The 22,455-nt window shown below is 27.7% G+C and overlaps 1 protein-coding gene and 1 long non-coding RNA gene across 4 annotated transcripts in view; both read left to right on the top strand.

Annotated features, from left to right (window-relative positions):
• The window catches only part of LOC142327116 (uncharacterized), a 462,885-nt gene that overhangs the window by 285,448 nt on the left and 154,982 nt on the right, over positions 1–22,455 (top strand). The window lies entirely within an intron of this gene.
• LOC142327118 (uncharacterized) lies at positions 66–4,844 on the top strand. Its single transcript, XR_012756921.1, has 2 exons — positions 66–393; positions 4,315–4,844. It is a non-coding gene; the product is annotated as an uncharacterized LOC142327118 (long non-coding RNA).

Genomic DNA, 22,455 nt, shown 5'->3' with positions numbered 1-22,455 from the left:
AAAGAAAAGCTTTTGATATGTTCAAAAAATAATTTGTATATTTTTGTTTTGATATTTTCAGGTTTTGATTTGGAAATTTATCCGGCAACACATAGTTTTAAAGGTTTTGAGGTGAATTTCACAGATGATGAGATGAAATCAACAAATGCTATTACCAGTGAAATCTTTCCTGCTAATGGTTTTAGTTGTCCAGATTGCTTTAAAGTCTATTCACATGAAAGATCTCTTGTGAGGCACATAAAATTTGATTGTCGTACAGAACGATCGTTTTCGTGTTCTGTATGCCCTTATAAAGCTAAAAGAAAGGAACATCTTGGGCTTCATATTGCAAGAAAACATAATGTTCAGGCTTATTTAAATTTTTCTACAGAAAACACTAAATAAAATTGATAAGTAAGTTGTTAATAAAATTTGAAAAAGATATTGAGAAGAATATAATTTGTATATTTACAGATACTACTGTAGGATAATGAATGTAATACAAGAAGTCTTATTAAATACTTGATAACTTTTTTCCTGTTTTCCATTTCTTGTATGTATTTTACGTATACATTGTTTTATTAAAACAAGATTTACAAAAAGTAGAACTGTTGAACTGGATGTCTTGGGTTCGAATCCTGGTCTGGCATGTCATTTTTCATATGCTATAAAATTCCTTTTTCATATTCCACTCACAAGCTTCAAGCTTATGTGGTATTATCAAGAAAAAAAAATGGTAAAATAAAATTACCATACTGTTAAGATAATGTGTTTTGTTTTGTAGATAGATAGATTTTTTTTTTTGTTTTATTTTAACCCTGATCGTGTTATTAGATTTATTTCTTTTATATGGTGGTTTATCTTGCTATTGCATGTGTTATAAATCCTTTGAAAATTATTTTTTTTTTTAATTTTTCAAAAAATACATTAACAATACATTTATGTGGCAATAGGTTTTTAGTCATAAGTTGTGATGTTTCTTTAATATCAATTGGTGTTAAAGACATTTCTTCCCCAGAATCTGACAATTGAGAAAAGGATAAACAGTGTAAAAGAGAGACTTATTGGTGCATTTTCTAATTGACCTATGCTTGCTAACTACTAAATTGGATTAAAATTAAAGTAAAAATCCAATTGATACTTTAAAAAGTATCCATCTCTGATCGGTCAGTGGTTGAAAAGAGTTAGCTTTTGAGATCGGTTGAACAACTGTTTTATAATGACTTACTACAATACAGGTTCCAGCTGCGCAGTGCAAATGTTATATAACACAGGTTTAGAAAAAATATGTTATTTTCATTGTGATTTCATGATTTAGCAAACTTACAGATTAAAAAAAGTCAGGATAATATTGTAGTTTATTCTATTAAGTACCTCCGATTAATATTCTAATTGATTTTATAAATACTATGTATATATGTTTTATTTTATGATATATTGTAAATCTTTGTTGAGTATAAAAAAAATTATGAAACTAAACAGTATTCCACAGTTTGTTTTATTTTAGGAATTAAGTAAAGTTTATGAAATTAATAAAATTGTGTAGGTTATTTCATTTGTATAGTGTATTTTGGATGTTATGTTATGTTATTATTTGGGAAATTCATGTTACCAGTTCAAAATTATTATTTTTTTAATTGTAAATGGCTTCTGATTTTAAAATCTATTAACTGTTCTCTTTGTTCAAATGAAATTTGCATAGAATTACCATAATGTTGGGGTAATGTGTTTTGTTTTATATGTAGATCTCTGTAAAGCATATTTTGGATTTTTGTTTGTTTTATTTTATCCCTGATAATCTTATTAGATTTATTTCTTTTATATGGTGTTTTATCTTACTATTATTTTTGTTATAATCTTTTTTAAAAAAGGCTGCTATTTAAATAAATTTTGTGTGTGTATGTAAGTGTATTATTCCTTAGTTTGTTATTTATGTATTGTTTAATTAAGGGAAATAATTGTGAAATTTTAATTTCTACTAATATTAAAAAAAAAATTGAAAAACAGATGCATCGATTTTTATTTAGCCTCTTAAACCATTTATTTGTTTTATTTTAATGTACTTATAAGATAGGATAGTGTTTATGCATTACCTGTATGTATCCAGTTTGAGTGGGAGCCTACTGTACATGCCTTTACTGATGTTTTTAGGTTATGATAGTACTTAAAATTTTATTACCTTTTGTATTTAAATTACACCCCCTGCCGTGATTTTCCAACATCAAAATTTTTTTTTCAAGCTTAAATAGAACTATTTAAATTATGCTCATATTCAAAACCTTTTTGAACACAAAATATTAGTAAGTTTAATTTTATAAAATGGCTATTTCATAAAAAAATGAATATTTTAATTTTATAAAATGGTTATTTAGACTATTTTAGGACTGTAATGAGAAATTATGAAAAACCATCTTAATTAGTATACAATATAAAAGTAGTGAACCATTTCACTTGGTAATTTAAAAGTTTTAGGTTTAATTTGTGTAATGATCAGCAAGTGTAAATTTTGAATTTTATGTGCGTGTATAATTTTGATTTTTTATATTAATTGTTTCATATTTGTAAGTTTTAGTGAGTTATTTTAGAAATATTTTTCATTTAAAAATTAGTGTTTTATGCATTTACTTATTTATTTTCTTTCGTTTATTATTATTTTTTTTACTTCTCTGTTTAAAGTATTTTAAGTATTGAGGAATTTTCTAGACTGAAATTGATTGAACATTTAGAACAAATTTAGGCTATTATAACTGAACTCCTCTAATTAATTAAAGCAGTGTATTTAATTCATTGTTTTTTTTAACAAAGAATGATACAATTATTTACTACATTGTGTGCTAATACTGCTGTTACTAATAATATTTACAAAAAAAGCTAATAGTCTACCCCTCTCATGAAAATGGAGTTATATATTTTACAATTATCAAAAGGTATCATATCATTAATTTTAGTATGAAAATATATGCTGCTGGTGGATTGAGATCTGTAATTTTTAATTAGAAAATTAATAACTTGATGCCAGTGACTGTTTGTTGCCCTTTTTCATAACTATTATTATTTCTTTGATGAAAGAAGAAAAAGGTAATAAGATTTCTCTGCAATCAGCTGATTTCAGGCATATTTTCTAAATCATTTCGTTGACCTCATAGTCAAATTCTCCTGTATCGTTCAGTCTTCTATTTTTTCAACAAAGTGCTTCCATTTTCTCCTACCCCTTGCCATATTTTTTATCTCAGTCAATTTCTTTTTCTTGCTTCAACAATTTCCCTTGTATATTTATTTTCAAAACATCTTCTTTGGTTGAATATAACCTTCTGAGTTCTTCAATCAATTCAATTTTTTTCTATGAGGCTTGTAACATTTAATTCTTGTCACCTGATATTTTTGCCAGATAATTGCAATAAAATTTTGTTTAGCTCTTTTACTTTTATTTACATTTAATATTTGAATGTAAGGTTTACAAGGGATTGAACCTGTAATACCCTAGATAACTAAATGCCATCTTAAGAAACTTTCATCTACTTCGTGGAGTTTCTTGATTTCATGCTTGTGATCCATTCATTGATTGGTCATTATTCTCCAAGACACATCAGGTGACTAAATGATATCACATCCAAGGACTGGGAGTGATATACCAAACACATCTTTCCAAGAATTTATTATCTTGTTGATTTAGCTTCCTGCTAGTCAGAACCCAACCTTCTGTTACTTAGATAAACTTATTTCATGCAAAGTCTTTATATTATTAAGGTTGAAACATTAATGATAAGCCCTTATTTTACCAGAACTGCTCATGCAAATTCCTGGTTGTTATTTTGTTATAATTATGTGTAAAATTGTCAAACATTTAAATTCTGAAAAATTCTGTCTGATTCATTCTGTACATATATATCAACATTAAATTACATTTTACTTACTTTAACCAACTATAATTTGCTAGATATAGATTGCTAATCTAGATTGCATCCATAAGTATCGTAAGAGTCTCTCCTGTAGAATGAAAAGGCCATTTTTGGAGTTTTTCAAGTGTATGAATTGCTGGAATAAGTATTTGCATGAAATTAGCATTAAGGTAGCCATTAGCGGTACGTAATATATTACACCGTAAATGCTAAAGTTATATCCAGAAAGTTGTATGGTAATTCAGACTACCTAGCCTAATGCTACTTGCTAACTGTCTGTGATGATAAAATGTGTTTCATTTTTCATAATGTATTTTATAATAAAAGTTTTTCAAGTATTTAATTTATGTAGCTAAATTTTTATATTCTTATTATTCATTTATTACGTATCTGTTTGTTTAAATAATTAATTAAGCAATGACATTATAAATTGCAGGAATTGGTGGGTATTGGTGTCCTCGTTGTCTAAAAGTTTATTCTCATAAGAAGACTTTATCAAGACATATGAGGTTAGAATGTGGTGTTTTGCCTCAGTTTCAATGCTCTTATTGCCCGTATCAAGCTAAAAGGCATGACAGGTTACTTATTCATCTAGCTGCAAGACACGGTGTTGTATGACAGTCACGTAAATCAAAAATGGACTCTATGTTAAACATGTATCATGCTAGATAATATTATATTTATTACTGTTTGTGTGTTTACTGTAATCAATTTTAGTATTAATGAATGGACCACTAAATGCTGTAATTGAATTTTAGGTTCTGTTCAGTTTCTGTATTTGGTATTATTAGTATTGATAATAAAGTAAAACAGATATTTTTGTTCAAATTAATTTTAAGTACGTACTAATATGATATCGATATGGTTTTCAGGAATTGAATTGGCCTTATTATTTGTACATTAATTTGTATTTTATTAATGTCAACTTTTTGATGAAATTAAATAATTATTGTTAATAACAACTTACTTGATGTTTTGTACTTTATTTTATTAAACATCACATATAAAAATTTTTGTTACTTGCAAGTACATGGCAAAAACCTGGCAAGAACATGGTTGAAAATTTTTTAATAATATAAATTTGATTGATTTTACTTGCATATTGTTATCATTTCAAGTAAATTAAAATTATTATAAAAAAAACGAGCTGTTTACTAAGAAGTTGTGAAATGTTAAATCATTTTCAGTTGTTAGTATCTATACATGTTACATATATTTTTTATATTTCTCATAGAGAAAACACGTGTATGTTTTCACTAAGAAAGAAAATATAATGCCTTATATTTCTTGTATTAAACAAAAAAAAAAATTAAAGGTTATGCTGAGTGATTGTTTTTATACGCACTTGTTTCCAAACACAATCTACTTGTTTATTTTAATATAACAACTAGAGTAATCACCTGATTATAGTAGTTTATGAAAAAAAAAATTGTTTAGTGTTTGAAAAATGCCAATCCTGCCTAGATTCAAATCCAAAACCTTATGGATAAAAAGTAAAGATGTTACCTTTTATCTACCATGTCTTATGTAATTTTATGTAAACTTACATTAGAACAAAAGTGTGTTTTTTAAAATTTACTTGTGTGTTAAATCAGAAAGTTTAAATTAAGTTATATTTAAAACTGATACTAAAGATTTTCTAGTTTTTAATATTAGTAAGTTATAACAAGATGTACAGTTAAAAAATATATTTGTGTATTGTTACAATAAAACAGTTTATGTAATGGAAAAAATTAATAAAATTGCACATATTTTTTAAAAATGATTTGTTTTTATTTTTACGTTATTCTTTTCATTATTTTTATAATATGGGATGTGGCAGAACCAATTAAACAGTTTTGAGGACTTTTAAAAAATGCAATGGAGGTATATAGAAAAAAAATGTTTTTATTTTCTAAATTACTAGTACACACCATTTAATAGTCATTAAGTTTTGAAAATAATGTCCTAAGATTGTGGCTGTTAGCAGCAACCCACTGCTGGGAAAGATCTCTGAAGTTTGTACAGCGTGTTCACGCATATCACGTTACTTCATGCACGGTGTTAACTTCTTCAATAATCTGCTCTCATAGATTTGGTAGGATGTGAATTTGACGCTTAAACTACTTTTCCTTCAGATAACCCCAAAGAAAGAAATCACTAATCCTCAATCGGATGACCGTGCAGGCCAACCCACATCACCACCTGCAGAGAGATTAGACATCGAAGAAATTTCTCTGAAAGCATGAAGTGAATTTCAGGCTGTGGGAACTATAACCATTTTGTTGGAACCACAAGTCCCCCAATCCCTCTTCTTCAACAATCTCTTCCATTCTGGGCTACAGAAAATTTCAGAACAATAAGGTGTAACATTTGGAATTCACGGTCATGTTGTTTTCCTCAAAGAAGTATGGGCCTATTATGCAAAATTGTGATCTGGCACACCGTACTATTAGTTCAGGGAAATATAGTGGTTTTTATTGAATAACTAGGGATTATTTTCAGGTAGCAGAAATTTTGCTTATTCACAGCTCCACTGAGTGAAAATGTATCTCATCATTACTGAAGAAAGCTGCCTTGGAGGTGATCTATACAAGCATTTGTTCACACAGATTTTGGCTTTTGGCGTACGCAGTCTGTTTAGCTCAATTATTGACATTAAGGGTTGAAAATTAAAATTAAAATGCAGAATCCTCTGCAAACTGCACTCTTGACATCCCCAGGACAACATCTTGCGATTGCTCATCGCTGCTCTCACCAGCTGCACATTTTCTGGTATACTGATTAATTTGCGTTGGCCATGTGTACTTTTAGTCTGCTACCAGTTTTCTCCGATTGCCTAACCCAGAACCGAATTGTGTTTACATTAGGAATGGCCTTGTTTTGCGGAATGTTTAACCGTCGTTGAAAAGCTCTTTGCATTGTAATCACAGACCAGTTGTTTTCAAAATACATGCACACAACAAAGCCTCAATGTGCCCTGGTCCAAACCATGTTGACTACTGTAATGGGGTCACCAATGGAACAGAGGGAGGCCATGTGCACCTGCCCATCCCCACCACCGCTGCAGCATTGAGGGCCTCCTCATCGCATAGTTGGTTCTGCTGCACCCTGTATTTCTCATAATTTTGTTCAATTTCCATTGTATAATTTTTTTTTTTAATTTTCATTTTTTCTTTACATTTTTTTACTAATTTTGGCATCTTGCTTGAATGTTTCAAATTTAATCTTAAACCTCTGAACATAATGTTTTGTTTTTGTGTGCAATGGTCCTTGTTTGCTTGCATGTTATGTGTAATACCTAAAAGACTAGTTACTAGTTTAGTTTTCTTTATAACAGTTGACCCTTGTAACTAGTTGATTGATTCATAGAGATTGGTTGTAAATCTAGTTTTAAGCATTGCACATCTGTATGTTTAATTCTCAACTGCAGAAGTTTATTGCCTTCATTAATTAGATTACTTTTAGTATTAATTGAACAATTGAACTCTCTATCCCATGAAAACACTGTTAATGTAATTTTTTTTTGGTGTTAAAACCAGGGAAATTTGTCTTCTTTGATATTGTACACAGTCTTTATAAAAAATTCCAGGAACAAGGCTCTATAAAAACAGCTAAAAATAATCAGAAAGAAATTTATTCATGTTTGAGCTTCCACATAGTCTCCCTTCAATGTGATACAACATTTAAATTGGTTATAAAGGTTATAAAAGCCCTAGAGAAACCTTCTTTTGGAATTGTCCTTAGGATGCTTGTAACACTTTCTTCTATGGCTATCAACTTGCTCTGTTCCCCCTTTGTGGGCATTTTGATTTTAGAAATAGAAATTGGCCTGTAAGGGCTATATCTGGATAGAGTGGAGGGTAGCCCCACACTGTCACCTATTGTTTGGCCAAAAAATGTTACAATGCTGGCTGTGTAGGCTGATGCATTATCATTAAGAATGAATTCTTCCTTGGTTTTATGAAAATATGTTTGCACGTATTGAATTCCATCCATGCAGTTTTTCATGACATCTTGATAGATAGCAGCGTTTTTCAGCCATGGTAGATATGAATGAACTTCTAGAGCGTCTAGAAGTACACAGTATTCAGAGGTTTATGTGTGAATTCGAGGGTTTCCATCATTACAGCAGGTTACGGGCTCCAATCTCTCTCATCATCTAATGGTATCAGAAATCATGAGAATGAGCAAACTGTTTAAACATATGCGAGTAAGACAGCACCACCGCCATGTGCTTGTTTTATTGTTTCAGATATTTCTGTAGCACCTCTTTCAAACACAAAATAGAATTTTATGTTCGCTTGTTCCATTTTTTAAGAATCCCAAAGTAGGCACAAAAATACCTTCAAAAAAGAGTTATACAACACAAACCGCTAACCCAAACTGAATCTGCTTTGGTTATGTTGTTCATTAGCCTTTTGTTGTTTTGTTTTCAAAGTCTTAATTTCTAGAACATTTTGTACAGACTATATGTGTTTGATAACATAATACTTTCAATTGTGGCCAGTTTCAGTGACTCTCATTATCAAATGAACTGAATATCAATCTTTTTTTTGTTGCTTTAACATTAAATTATAACATTTTCAGCAGCTGAAACCATTGCTCTTGCAGATTTATCTAGTGTTTTAAGGTTTTGTTAGTCTGAGATATCTTTTTTTCTTTTTTCCTGTTTAGCCTCCAGTAATTACCGTTCAGATAATACTTCAGAGGATGAATGAGGATGATATGTATGAGTGTAAATGAAGTGTAGTCTTGTACAGTCTCAGTTCAGCCATTCCTGAGATGTGTGTTTAATTGAAACCCAACCACCAAAGAACACCTGTATCCATGATCTAGTATTCAAAATCGTGTAAAAATAACTCACTTAACTAGGTCTTAAACGCTGGAACTCTCGTCTTCCAAATCAGCTGATTTGAGAAGATGTGTTAACCACTAGACCAACTCTGTGGGATTGAGATATCTTTTAAATCTGTTTAACCACACTTTGATGATAAAGAAAATCCTTCTTCAATTTTACGTCATTGTTGCATTAGCTTTGGAAATATTGACAACGTCTTTGAAGAAATAGTTACCTGGGTAAGCCATTTTGATTATGATTGATAGTGCATTCTGTAAAGATTTTCGAATTATAACCTACTTAAGAGATTACATTTAAATAAAAAAAATTATTATGATTTAGTTTATATGATGCAATAATTGACACCAATAAATATCTCTTTCCTTTCTTTCCACCAATCACTTATTCTTAGTTAATTAAGAGGATTATTATATTAAGTGGTTGCAAACCAGGGGTATACTGTAATTAGTGTTTTTAGAAGTATCAGGAATGATGTTTAGTGTCTTGAAGCCACGGCTTAGATTGGTATTTATGATTTCAGTCATATAAATTTTAATCAGTCCATTTACAATACTCATTGTTTGGTATTATATTCAAAAAATACTTTATTGGTAATTTCATGTTAAGTTCTGATCTGCTGATTTACTTCTTTTGAATTTTATTTAGTGAATATTCTTTTCAATGCAAGATTTTTTTTCTTTGTGTTGGATCTGTTATTAAAATTTACTTTTTATATTACATTGAGTTTTAAAGGAATTTCCTTTTGTTTTTATTTTATCCTAATTACAAATTGTTCAAATTTAATTGGGTAAGATTGCTTACCCAATTAATAATGAGGGTTCTTTGAATGTAAGATCTTAAAAATGAATTCTGTCATTGTCTCCCGAGAAGATTATGCTGTTTAAAAGATCAATATTTTCAATTTTATTACTATAACATTTGTTTCTTGGTTGATGAAGTAATTCACTAAGAAGCTTTGAAGCTTGTATATGGGAATGTGGAAGTGAAATTTTGGAGCGAATGAAGAATGTCTAATCAGGATTTGTACCCAAGACCCCTGGATGAAAAACCAAGATGCAACAACTCCACCACAGATATAGGAAATTTGTACAATTAACTGTCTATATAACTTTAGTATACTATAATACTTACTTGGTATTAACCAAATAACGTTTTTGATTATGGATGATAAAAATTATGTACACAGGTATAAATTTTTTAATGATAAGCCCAATCAAATTTATTATTCATATTTTTAAAAAATCTGATATGTACACCTTCCTTGTATGCCAATTAAATTACATATACAAATTTTTTTAATCTATAAAGTATAATAAAATTTGAACAATACAACAGCAAAAAATTTGTACAATAAAACTGAAAAGTAATAATTTTATTTCATTAATAACTTCTGATATTTTTTCATTTTTTTTTTTTTTTTATTGTTAATTATTATTTATTGAAAACGTTTTTTTAAAACCAGAGGTGAATAATTATTAATAAATCAATATATTTAAATTAAAAAAAATAAGTTAAAAAAAGGAGATCAAGTTTAAAGAAAATGTTGCAAACCAAAAAAAAAATTAACAGGAAGAAAATGTTCCAAACAAAGAAAGAATAAAAACATTAAGAGAAGATGATAAGTATAAAAAGGAAGAAAATATTAAAATTAAAGAAAGAATAAAAAGATTAAGAGAAGATGATAAATATAAAGAGGAAGAAAACGTTAAAACCAAACAAAGAATAAAAAGATTAAGAGATGGTGAATGTAGAGAGAAAATTTTTAAACTAGAGAATGGATATACAAATTAAGATAAGAAGAGTTACATCTAACAAAAGAGCGATTAAATGATTGGCAACAAAAATTAAATAACGAAATGATAATCTACTCCGACATAGGGATAATATTGTACGACAATATCAGAGGAGTAATGAACTAAAAGAGAAAAATATTTTTGGGATTTATTAAAAATTGGGGATGTATGCCTCAGTATATATGTTCTTGTGAGGGTCTATTTTTCAGTCACTCTGTAGTTAACTTTAATGTAGATAAAATTACAAAAATTGCAGAATAATTAAATAAAATTAAACAGAAATTAAACTAGAAAATCCAAAAATAATACGATTCTAAATTATAATTTTCAATTAATATTAAATAATCAGATGTTTCACCAAAACTATATTGCATATACACATGTGTAGTAATGCCTAATTAATTACATATACACATTTTTAAAAGTACATAAAATTTTATTTCATTAATAATTTATGCTTTTTTTAATTTTTTTTTTTAATTGTTATTATTGAATAATTATATATTGTAAAAATTTTTTTTAATCATGGGTTAATTGTTATTAACCCATAATGATAAACATAAGTTTTGTTTCCTAACATGCAATACACGATTTTAAAATGTTTTTTGATGCTGAAAATGAATGAATATGAACTCAGAATCTTTCTATCACACACCATTTTTGAAAATTTTTTAAATTTTAATTAAAGGATTTTTTTCATTTTTCAACTTATAGTTAGCATTTTAAGCTCCTATATTGTACTTTTTTAGCACATTTTTTATTGTTTATCTTTGTTAAAATAATTTGTAAGGTATAAATAAACAATACTGGACAAAGAATTAAATCATATCGTATCCTAATTGTTCTGTATATTTAAGAGGATGGCTGAAAGGTACATGGAAGGCTTTGCCATTTGATGTACCTGTGGTTTGGCATGAACCAAAGGATCATGTAACTTATTGTTGCTTTTAACAAGTTTGTCTGGAATTTCTAAAAAATCTAAACATATGTTTAGTGAATATGTCACAGTGAAATTTGCCAGTCTATTCCAATGTAAATTTACGAGTTTATTCGAGTTACGAGTCACCTGTGAATGTAGTGTTTTGAAAGCAGCGATGAAGAATCAGGCAGTACTGAAGAAGACAACAATGATTTTGATGTTGAATTGTCTTCCAATAAGCCACATCTTTTATCACAAGATGAATTAAATGACTTGGTTAGGGATTTAAATTTATAAAAAATCAAGCTGAACAATTAGGATTAAGACTGCAAGGTTGGAATTTACTTCAAAAAATACAAAAATTTTGGCTTTCAAAGCCGACTAATTTATTGATGAAAATAATTTAGTTGATTGCATGAACAATGATGAGCTTATGTTGCAGTTAGGACAAGTTCATAAACCTGAGGAGTGACGCCCTTTTATAGATTTATCCAAATATAGTTTTAAAGTAGTTTTACTACACAACAGTAACAAATATTCTTCAATGTGATAAAAGCCATTCTTGAAAAAATAAATTATAAAAAACATAGTTGGAACATACATGGTGATTTGAAAGATATAGCTATTTTGTTAGGCTATACTAAGTATATGTGTTTTCCTTACGATTGGGACAGCCGAACTAAGGATAAACATTATGTTACCAAAAAGTGGAAGAATCGAGACAACTTAACTCCAAATGGGAAAACTATTATTCATGAGCCCTTAGTTAAATCCAATAAAATAGTTTTACCTTTTCTCTACATCAAGCTAGGACTAATAAAACATTTTATGAAAATAATGAAGAAGGATAGACCCGGATTTTTGTACATCAGGCAGAAATTTCCAAATGTAAGTGAAGGGAAAATTAAAGAAGGAATATTTTTTGGTCCTCAAATCAGAGAGTTGGTTAAAGATGATGTGTTTAACTTGATGTTAAATAATGTAGAAAGTGCAGCTTGGGCTTCATTTAAAGATGTTTGTAAAAAATTTTTCGGCAAACAAAAATTCGACAATTACCACGATATTGTTAATCAACTTCATACAGAGCTATGGGATATAATATGTCTCTGAACATACATTTCCTCCACTTACATCTGGCTTTTTCCCTTGGCAACCTCGGAGACATAAGTGACGAACATGGTGAATGTTTCTATGAAGACATTTCTTTCAAGGAAAGCCACTATAAAGGCAAATGGAATACTAACGTTCTAGCCGATTACTGTTGGACATTAATTCGGGACATGCCTGAAGCTATTTGTAAAAGAAAAGCATCAGTGAAATCATTCTAACAGTTATGGCCATGCAGAATTATAAATTTTACAAATTTTAACTATATTTTCCCTTAATTGTTTTTGAAGTGAAATTTATTTAAAAGATGATAGAAAAATTGTATTTACAGATCTGTAATGTACGCAAAAAAGCAATTCAAAAATGGTATCACACTTCGAGAAATTTTTAAAGGTTTTTTTTTTGTCTATCATTGTAATTATTAACCCGTAATATATTATCAATATATTTAAATTACAAAAAAAAGTTAAAAAAAAGGAGATGAAGTCTGTTTCTAACAAATGTGCCTTCCCTTATAAGATCCAAATATCTCATTAATTTAACTTTTATTTAGCTATAACTCTGCAACCAATGAAAATAAGTACCACGTGTGATATATCGTTGAAATCCTCTCAGTAAGGACTTATTACTGCAGTTAAGAAAAATACAAAAATCCAAATTTGTTTGGATTTTGGGCGTTTTTGAATACTTTTGTTTCACTCGATTGTAATCAGAAGGGAGTTGCACAACTAGATGTTACAACAGCCCTAAATACAAAATTCCAATGTCCTACGTGATTGTTTTAGAGTTATGTGAGATATGTATGTACTGACGTCACCAAAATTAGCTAACTTGGATTTAGGGATGGTCAAAATGGATATTTCCATTGAAATCTGAAAACCGAAATTTTTCGCTATCGCAATACTTCCTTTACTTCGTACAAGGAAGTAAAAATGACCGCAAAAGCAACCAGAAGCTTATTGGAAGCTCATATGATATGAATCGTAAGAATGTTATATATAACATTCATTTGACATTCATGTTATATATATATATTACATTTAATTAAGTTTATTTATATTTTGCATACTTTATTTTATTTAAATTTAATAATGTGAATTTTAACCAATTTTCTATCTTTTGATTGTTTTTTTTTGTGACACTGGCCTTATCTAGATTTTACCACTTCCCATTCAAACATCCAGGCAAATGCTGGGGCATTATACTTTCTTTTTATCTATGGAGTAGTATTTCTTTCCATTTTATTATGTTCTAATCAGATTAAAATATTTATTGTGTCAAATGGATCTTTTCCAGCCAATTTTTTATGTAGAGACATTGACTACTATGGTTATTTTCAGTATATCTTTACACAATTAGCATTAATTAATTTTATATTCTATAATCTGGTAATTAAATCCTTTCCCTTCTTGCATTTATTACTCAATCTTCCTTTTGTCATCAAATCATATTTCAGAATGCTGTTTTTTGATAGATTGTGATATCCAGATTTAGGGAATAGTGAAGCTGTTAAAAGAATATTTATACAATGTACAAACAAAATCTGACACATTTATGTGCATTTTTTTTGTACTTTTTATTGAATTATCAAAACCAACTCATGTCTTAAACATTATTATGTTTATGACACACTTCTAGTATAGAAATTTAAAGTGATTACAAAGCCATTGATTATATTGTTAGAATACTGAAAACCATTCAGTCATATACATCTTCATCCTGCATCCCTTGTTTTTATTAGAACTTATATGTTTGTTTATTTATTCAATCATATTTGTCATATCTATAAAAGCCATATTTATAATAAAAGTCAACAGTGAAAAACATGTTGATCATTTATGTATACATATTGCAATTCAATATATGTCTTATAAAAAAATTTGTATTGTTGCTCCCAAGTATCAAAATATTATTTGAGATAGTATTAAAATGTTACACTATGCAAGCTAAAAAAATTTACTCATTTATTAATTTGGACTGTTGGCTCAAAAGCAAGGAAAAAAAAATGTTTAAGAAATTCATTTTAAAATGTAAACCTACATCCATCTATTAAAAATTCAAAAACAGATTTGAAAGTATAAATGGCAGAATATTAAATGAAAAAAAAATTAAATCCAGCCATCTGCTGGAGAATTGATATTACAGGGTTTTTTGAGTCTCAAAACACATAATACCAGACCATTGTCAGGAGGTTGCCTCAACAATAAGTAATAATTTTTACAGTGAGATACTTATTGAAGCAAATGCCGGAGACTGATATTGAAAGATTTTATTTTGTTGTATATCAATGCCAGATTGCATACTGTTGTGTATGCTGTTTAACTGCTCTAGAAAATGAAGTTTTTTGAGAGCTTATTCCTTCAGATCATTGCTTATTTTGTACACTCAAAATATATTAAGAGGCTGTAATTTCACCTCTGATCAATAAGAGAGGGACATGGGACATGTGGATTGCTCTTGAGCCAAAACCTTTATAATTTGTGAGCATAAAGAAGCTCTCGCAATAATGGAACATATACTGAAAAGCAAGGTGGGCTTATCTTGTAAAATTATATTAACGTAAGTACCATTGTTTTATTCACATGTTTACAGTTGGACTGTAAATAATTTTAACACATCTAAATAATTATACATTGCTCTGTTTTCAGAGGATTTCATCACTATGGTTTTGCTATCACAGTGTTTATTTAAATTTATTCCTGAGTAACAAACTGAGAATATAAAAAACAAAGATTTTTATGATTGTTTTTTGTTTTCTGGATAAATGTCTAAATTTTATTTTTTATTTTCTTTTATAAAACTGCATTTTACTGTAAAACAGAAATTTCAATGTAGTACTTTTAGACAGATGTAGACAATTTTTTTTAAAAAGCTTAAGAGATGTGAAATTTTATCAACTTAAAAATATAATTCCATACTAGGATAATTAACTACATATTTTAATGTAATTTACAATGTTAAGGGGCGTTTATACTTAAACAAGTTTTAAAACTGTTCCTTTATGTTTATAATAATTAATACATTTTTTATTATGCAATAAGTTAAGATAATATAGAAAAGAATAATTTAATTTAGTATTACAAAATTATTATTTTTAAATAGGTTTTTACAATTCAGATTCAAGTATTTCCTTCTGTTATTTTAAATTATGCTAATTTGTTTAAGTATATTTACTACAAAAAGAGAGTTTACATCTTTAATGTTCATGAAGAAAATTTAGTCAAACCTGTATTGATTGGTTTATGGCTTTTTTCTGTAAGTGATTATTGTTATGTGTCTATATACTCAACATGTCCAAAAATAATTTATACCGTGTAATAGAGTTTGAAAACTAGTTAAAAAACCTAAGAACATTACAAATTTGTAAGTTTTATGTGCCCTTAAGAATAGTCTTATTGTACCTGATGGTTGTTATCCTGGTAGCATCCTGGTAGGATGGTAGCATCCTGGTAATTGTTGGATGTGAAGATAGTATAAAATTGCTATTCTTCCTCAAGCAGTTTAATATAACCATTGATTTTAATTAATTTTTTGTGTGGTTTAGTGTATGCTATTTTCAGTTTTTATTATCTTAAGATCTTTGTAACCAAGATTATTAAAAAAAATCCATATAATTTCAATATAATAATACCACATATTAATACAATGTTCTATGTTTTTTCTCATGTAGGTTTATTATTTAATGTAAGTGGCTATAACACTGAAACATCTTATTCGTGCGTCAACTTAAATAAATACAGTTTTTGACTTATTAAAATTTTCATAAGGAAATGAATTCGGTAAGGAGAAACTTATTTTTGTAAACATCTGGAAGATCATCTATCAAGTTTTTTTGAGTATCATCACATCAAATAAGATTTAAACAGTTCGAGGTTTGCTTGAGTATATCATCTTGATTTTTTTTATAACTTTCTATATATTTTTTTTTATTTGATGCTAACTAATGTTGTAAAGTAACACGTAAAATTCTTCTTCTTTTGCAGGTGAAATTAACATTTTTCATGGAGTTTTCTTAACTGATGATAATAATGACTTCATTGAAAGTACAGCCAGCAGTAGTAATTATCAGTGTCACCAGTGTCATAAATCTTACATACATAAAAGAAATTTGTATAGACATTTAAAGTTTGAGTGTGGTCGCCAACCTCAGTTTCAGTGTACTGAATGCACCTACAAAACAAAAAGACGAGAAAGTCTAACTAAACATTTACTTATTATTCATAAACTTCAAACTATTACATAATTGTTGTATATTTATAATAAAAAATAAGTGAGTTTCAAGTATTTTATTTATTTAGTTATTACTATACATATTATTTTTTTCATTTTATTATCTGTTATTTTTTTAATTGTTTACAAATAACTAGCATGCATGAATACATGGAAGTTGGTGAAACATACACCAACTTGTAGTTATCTTTTTACTGTAAACTTTTCTTTCCCAAATTTTTATATGTTTTGTTATAAATGATGTAGAAATTATAATTTTTGTAACTAAATGACTTTTTAATATAGATTAGATTTTTTTCTTTCAGGTTTTAATGAAATGATGCGACGTTTCTTGAATGTTAAGAATATTGAATTTAACAATAATAATTTTCAAAATAGTTTGTATCAGTGTCATCAGTGTTATAAATTTTATGCCCATAAAGGTAATTTAGTCAGACATATTAAATTTGAATGCGGTGTTCAACGGCAGTTTAAGTGTTCTGATTGTCAATATATGTCAAAAAGAAAAGATCAACTAGTAAGACATCTAATGATGGTTCATGGAATATATACATTGACGTAACTTATTCTTTTTTATGTAATATTTCTTATTTTTTGATTTAAACATTCTAGATTGTTTTCCTTTGGGAAATAATTATTACTGGAATAATTTTTTAACAAGAAGCTTGAATATTTATATATTGTAAAATCAGACGTTGTTTCTTTTGTATGTAAATAAAATGTTGCAAATTAAAATGTATGACAATAAATATTTCTCTCTGTGCTGTTCATTTTGATTACTACTTTCATTTTTGTTGTATTTGTTGTAATTATTGTGTTTAATTAGTAATATGATGTATTGTTATACATCCAAATGTATACTTTAAGAAATAACAATTGGCCTTCTAGTTGAAAGTAGATCAGTACCTATTGTCATTTATTAATATATAAAATTATGGTTTAATCTTCTAAAGTTATTTTTTCGTTATATCAGAAAGAAAATCTTATTAATTTTTTTATATTTGGTAACTTAGTTTTTAATCATTATCTAATTATACTGTTTTATAGTGAATTATATGTTATAAAGTATATTTTTTTTAATAAATAAAAACAATTTTGTTAATTGCTGTTTTTATTTCATTACATCCATAGAAATTGACTTACCATACAGTTAAATATATCTGTCATTGATTTTTTTTCTTTTGTTTTTTACTGAATAAAAGTATGCATTAAAACAAGATTAGAAAAATAAAGTTATCATCCTTAGGCCAATTTTTTATCAAAGCTATTGAGCATATTGTTTTATTGATCTCTTGGTGAATATAATGAATGTATCTTATATCCGAAATAAGGTTCTAATCTTTATTGCAAACTTAAAAATAATATAAATTGTTGGGGAGGGTGAGGAATTTTTCTGAGAAGTAAACATTTTTCAATTAAAAAATATTTTTATTTCTTTTCAAAATATGATTGTGTTAATTTGAATACTGTACAGTAGGCTTTTCGTGAATTTTGAGCTCTCCTCTTGAGTCTAAAACATCATTATAAATTTGTTTAGATAATAATTCCCATAACAATTAGCTGTATTGTTTATAAGAAAATTATCTTAGTAATTTTAGAATAGATATTTAAGCAAGATAATTTACTACATGGTTATTTCATGAATATCCTGGATTATGTTTTGGAGCTATATATTTTTTTTAATATTATAAATTATTATTTTCACTACTACACATAATTGCAGATTATTATTTACTATTAAATGAAAAAAAAAATTGTTTTTAATAAAAGCTTTTTTTCAATCGATAATGCAATAATTTGATTGTTGTTGCATCCAGTTCAATGTAATCATAATTTTGTGTGGTGGATTCATTATTAGGGATTTATTTATAGGATGGATGAATTTACAAATATTTACTAGCCAACACCCAGTCTTGGCTGCTGGGCCATTTTGTGCTGTGCTGACTAGTGTAGATGGGCTTCTGTGTAAATGGGGTCTTCATCATCCTTCTGCGAGTAATCCAGAGCTCTGCAGGTCCTCAGATGGTCTGCATCCATAGTTGCATGGCCGCAGGATTGAAATGCAGACAATTCTGTAATTGGGTTTTTTTTTTGTATAAAACATTTTTTGTGTTCTATTAATATGTTATGATATAGAGGTTTTTTAATTACTGTGATTAGATCTGATGAAAAGGGTTATTGCTTTTTTAGATATATATTTGTACATAAAAAAGTAATAACTGAAGTGAATTTCACAAGTTTTAAATTATGTAAAAATTATAAACTATTGATCACCTGCAAACTCAATAAACACTGATGAACTGAGAATATTTTTAAATTAACAATTCAGTACATAATATTATGATTTAAGAAACCCTAGGAATAATTGGAAATTGACTGTAGAAGTTATAACCTTTAAGTGCAGAATTATTCTTTTTATGAGTTTTGTAAGTAAATATAAATTAAATATTTGGTGAGTTAATGCTGAGGAGATACTGGCAATCATTTTTGGAGTAATCTTGTTACATTGATTTTTATGGCTGAGGCAAAGCCAGTGTTATGACACGGATATCTGTTCACGTATTATTAATCAGTGCAGACCTAAATACGGGTAGTTTTACTGCATAGTTACAGGATGAATGTGATGAACATCTCGACTTCATCTCAAGCCTCTGGAACCCATGAATTTACTTCATTTGTATAGTTTGTTTTCCAGAACGATCCGGTTTGGGCCAGTCATCATAATCTTTGCATATCCCTCTACAAAATCACTTCTACTCCAATTGACCTTTTCTTCCATTTTTTTGTATCACAGTTATATACCACCTGCTCTTGGGGATTCTGAAACACCTTCTGAAAGTAAGTCCCTGTTAAACAAGACAGTTGTGTCTTCTTTCTCTTATATTCTTTTTTTTTCAGAAGTTTCATTTTCTGTTTGCATTTTACTTCTTTCTTATCCATTCAACTCCTGGCTTTCCTCAGGGAACCTGAATCTAAAGATTTGCAAATAATAAGTTCTACTATGGAACTTGTTATAAACATGATTTATGTGGGAATTTGTAATACTTTATGTGATAACATTGGTGTGGTATTTTAATTTGTGAATGTATAATTTTTTTATAGAATAAATTGAATATTATAATAATGTATAAATAGAATAATACTATCATTTTTGTTAGAATTAGGCCATTTTTTTGGCACAAGAATTTTTCTTATAATTTATGGGATGCAATTTTGACATTGGATAAAAGATAAAATAGAAGATCGTTCTAATTATTGGGTAAATGATAGAATATGAGTGAGTCTCATTTTAGTTATTTGTATGATATATATATATATATCGTTCTATTTATTGAAGATCGTTCTAATTATTGGGTAAATGATAGAATATGAGTGAGTCTCATTTTAGTTATTTGTATGATATATATATATATATATTGTAATATCTGAAAACCTGGTATTGTTTTATTTTTGTTGGGTGAAAAAGTATTTAAAATATGTTACTGTTGTCTGCAGTTTAGACAGCTTTATGTAAATTGTGCTTTAAATGTTCATAGAGTGTCTAATGATTCTGTGGGATTTATTTAGTAAGCCTAATTATTGTTTCCTCTTTAGAAAAGTGTATTAATGAAGTATAGTATTTAAAAGCAGAAAATTTCAGTAAATATTGAAATAAGAGACCTATGTTAACTGTAGAAAAATGTATCACTGAAATATTGGTATTTTAGCCTGAGCTGGTAAGAATTAACTGTTTTTTCTGCATGTTTGTGTATATTCTTTTTTAAAAATGGAATATAATCTTAATTCAATATTTCTTGATGTTGTAAAAAACAGATTGGAGATTAATACAGAAGGAGCATGAACCACCCCTCCTCAAGAAGTATTATAATTGAATTTTCAATGATGTAATTTTTTTTGTGAATAAATTTTCATTATTTTGCATGATTTCAGTGTTAAATATTAATTTTAACTTTAGAAAGTTAAAATTTATCATAAATTTTACCTGGCTGTCTGATTATAATTTTTTTAATATCATTTTTTGTTATAATAACTATGTAATCACAAATTTAAAGAAAGTAGAATTTCATAGGTTAAACAGAATTAAAAGTTGAAGGATTTTCATGAAGAAAGTACATCCAGGATTCTATGACTGGGTTTATTCCCCAGCAGAATATCCTGGCTCATCCAACCCCTTATTGGTTATCAAGTTCATAATTTGATACATAAATCAGCATAAAAACATTAAAATTTTACTGTGATTGTTTCACTTTAAATGGATTAGGATCCATTCTTTGTTTGAAAACAAAACTGTGTTTACTAATATTTTTTGTTGAATGCCATAAGGATTTGACTAGTCGGTAAACTATATGAAAAATTAGTATACTATATGAAAAATTAGTATTTAATTGTATACTAATTTTTCTGCCAAAAGCCAAAAGTTTTTATAAAACTTTTGGCTTCATTTTATTTTGTAATTATAATAATAATAAAAAAAATCAGTAAGCATCAAATTTATTATTAATTGTGTAAAATATTTACGATTGCTATCCACTTAGTATTTTTTACAGGTATTTCTGAAATGTTTGAACTGGAACTGCACGAGTTATCACTTTCGTCGCATGATGCTACCGTAGGTGATGCAACATGTGCTGTTCATCAATGTCCTCAGTGTAAAAAAACATATGTTCATCAAAAAAACTTAGCAAGACATTTAAAATTTGAGTGTGGTGTTTTACGACAGTTTAATTGTAGTGAATGTCAATATAAATCCAAAAGAAAGGATCATCTCACTAGGCATTTATTAACAGTTCATGGCAGAATATTGTAAATTAAATAATTTTTATAAATACTATTATTTTATTGTTCAGTTATCAATAATAATTTGAAATCTTCTCTAGCCGACAAGGTTAGCATGTTAAAAGAAGAAAGATGCAGTGCCCAACTGTTTGTAAGATTGTTTATCAGGCTGTACATCTGTTCTTTGTTTGTGATTGTCTCTCTTCTATGAGATATGTTTATTTTCATTCCCAAAGTAATTTACATACCATTAAGAGAGTAATTTCTGTTTATCTTTTTATTGTAATTTGATATTTTAAGTTATGCAAACCATAAAAAATCAGTTGTTTCCTTGAGTAAATTTTTTATAATTAGTTATCATTTGTACGTGAAATTTGTGCTATAGATTAATAGAATTGTAAAATAATTATGTAATATCTTCTGGGAAAGAACTGTTGTATCAAGCAATTTAATTTTATTTGATTACGGTGTAATTGTTTTACTCTTGTTATTTTTTATTCATAAATTTGTAGTTTACTGTATGATGCGGATTAAATTATTGACAATATTTAAAAAATAATAATTGTAATTTATCATCAATGTGGTTTTGGTTTAATATGGTGACTTGAAAGAATGTACAAGTTAAATAAAATTAGTTGTCACATGTTTTTGTAAGGTAACTTTGAACACTGATGTTTTTCTTAGTTTCTTCCATTTACTAGTGGTGAATTTGATTTTTTTAATAATGAATTACTAATCTCTTCAACTATAATAAAAATTACATTTGATTTGGCATATATTTTTTATACTAATATTAATATCTGCTTTATTTTCATGCCATTTAATGTAAATTTTTGTTTCTACCTTAAAATTTATAGTTTTCTTTACTGACCATTGTGATTTCTTTTAAAAATATATTTGTATAATTCCTAT

The sequence above is a fragment of the Lycorma delicatula genome, chromosome 6 (genome assembly GCF_047948215.1).
Source record: "Lycorma delicatula isolate Av1 chromosome 6, ASM4794821v1, whole genome shotgun sequence".
NCBI lineage: Eukaryota > Metazoa > Arthropoda > Insecta > Hemiptera > Fulgoridae > Lycorma > Lycorma delicatula.
Note: the sequence above shows the minus strand (reverse complement) of the source record. Positions and strands in the feature narration are given on the sequence as shown.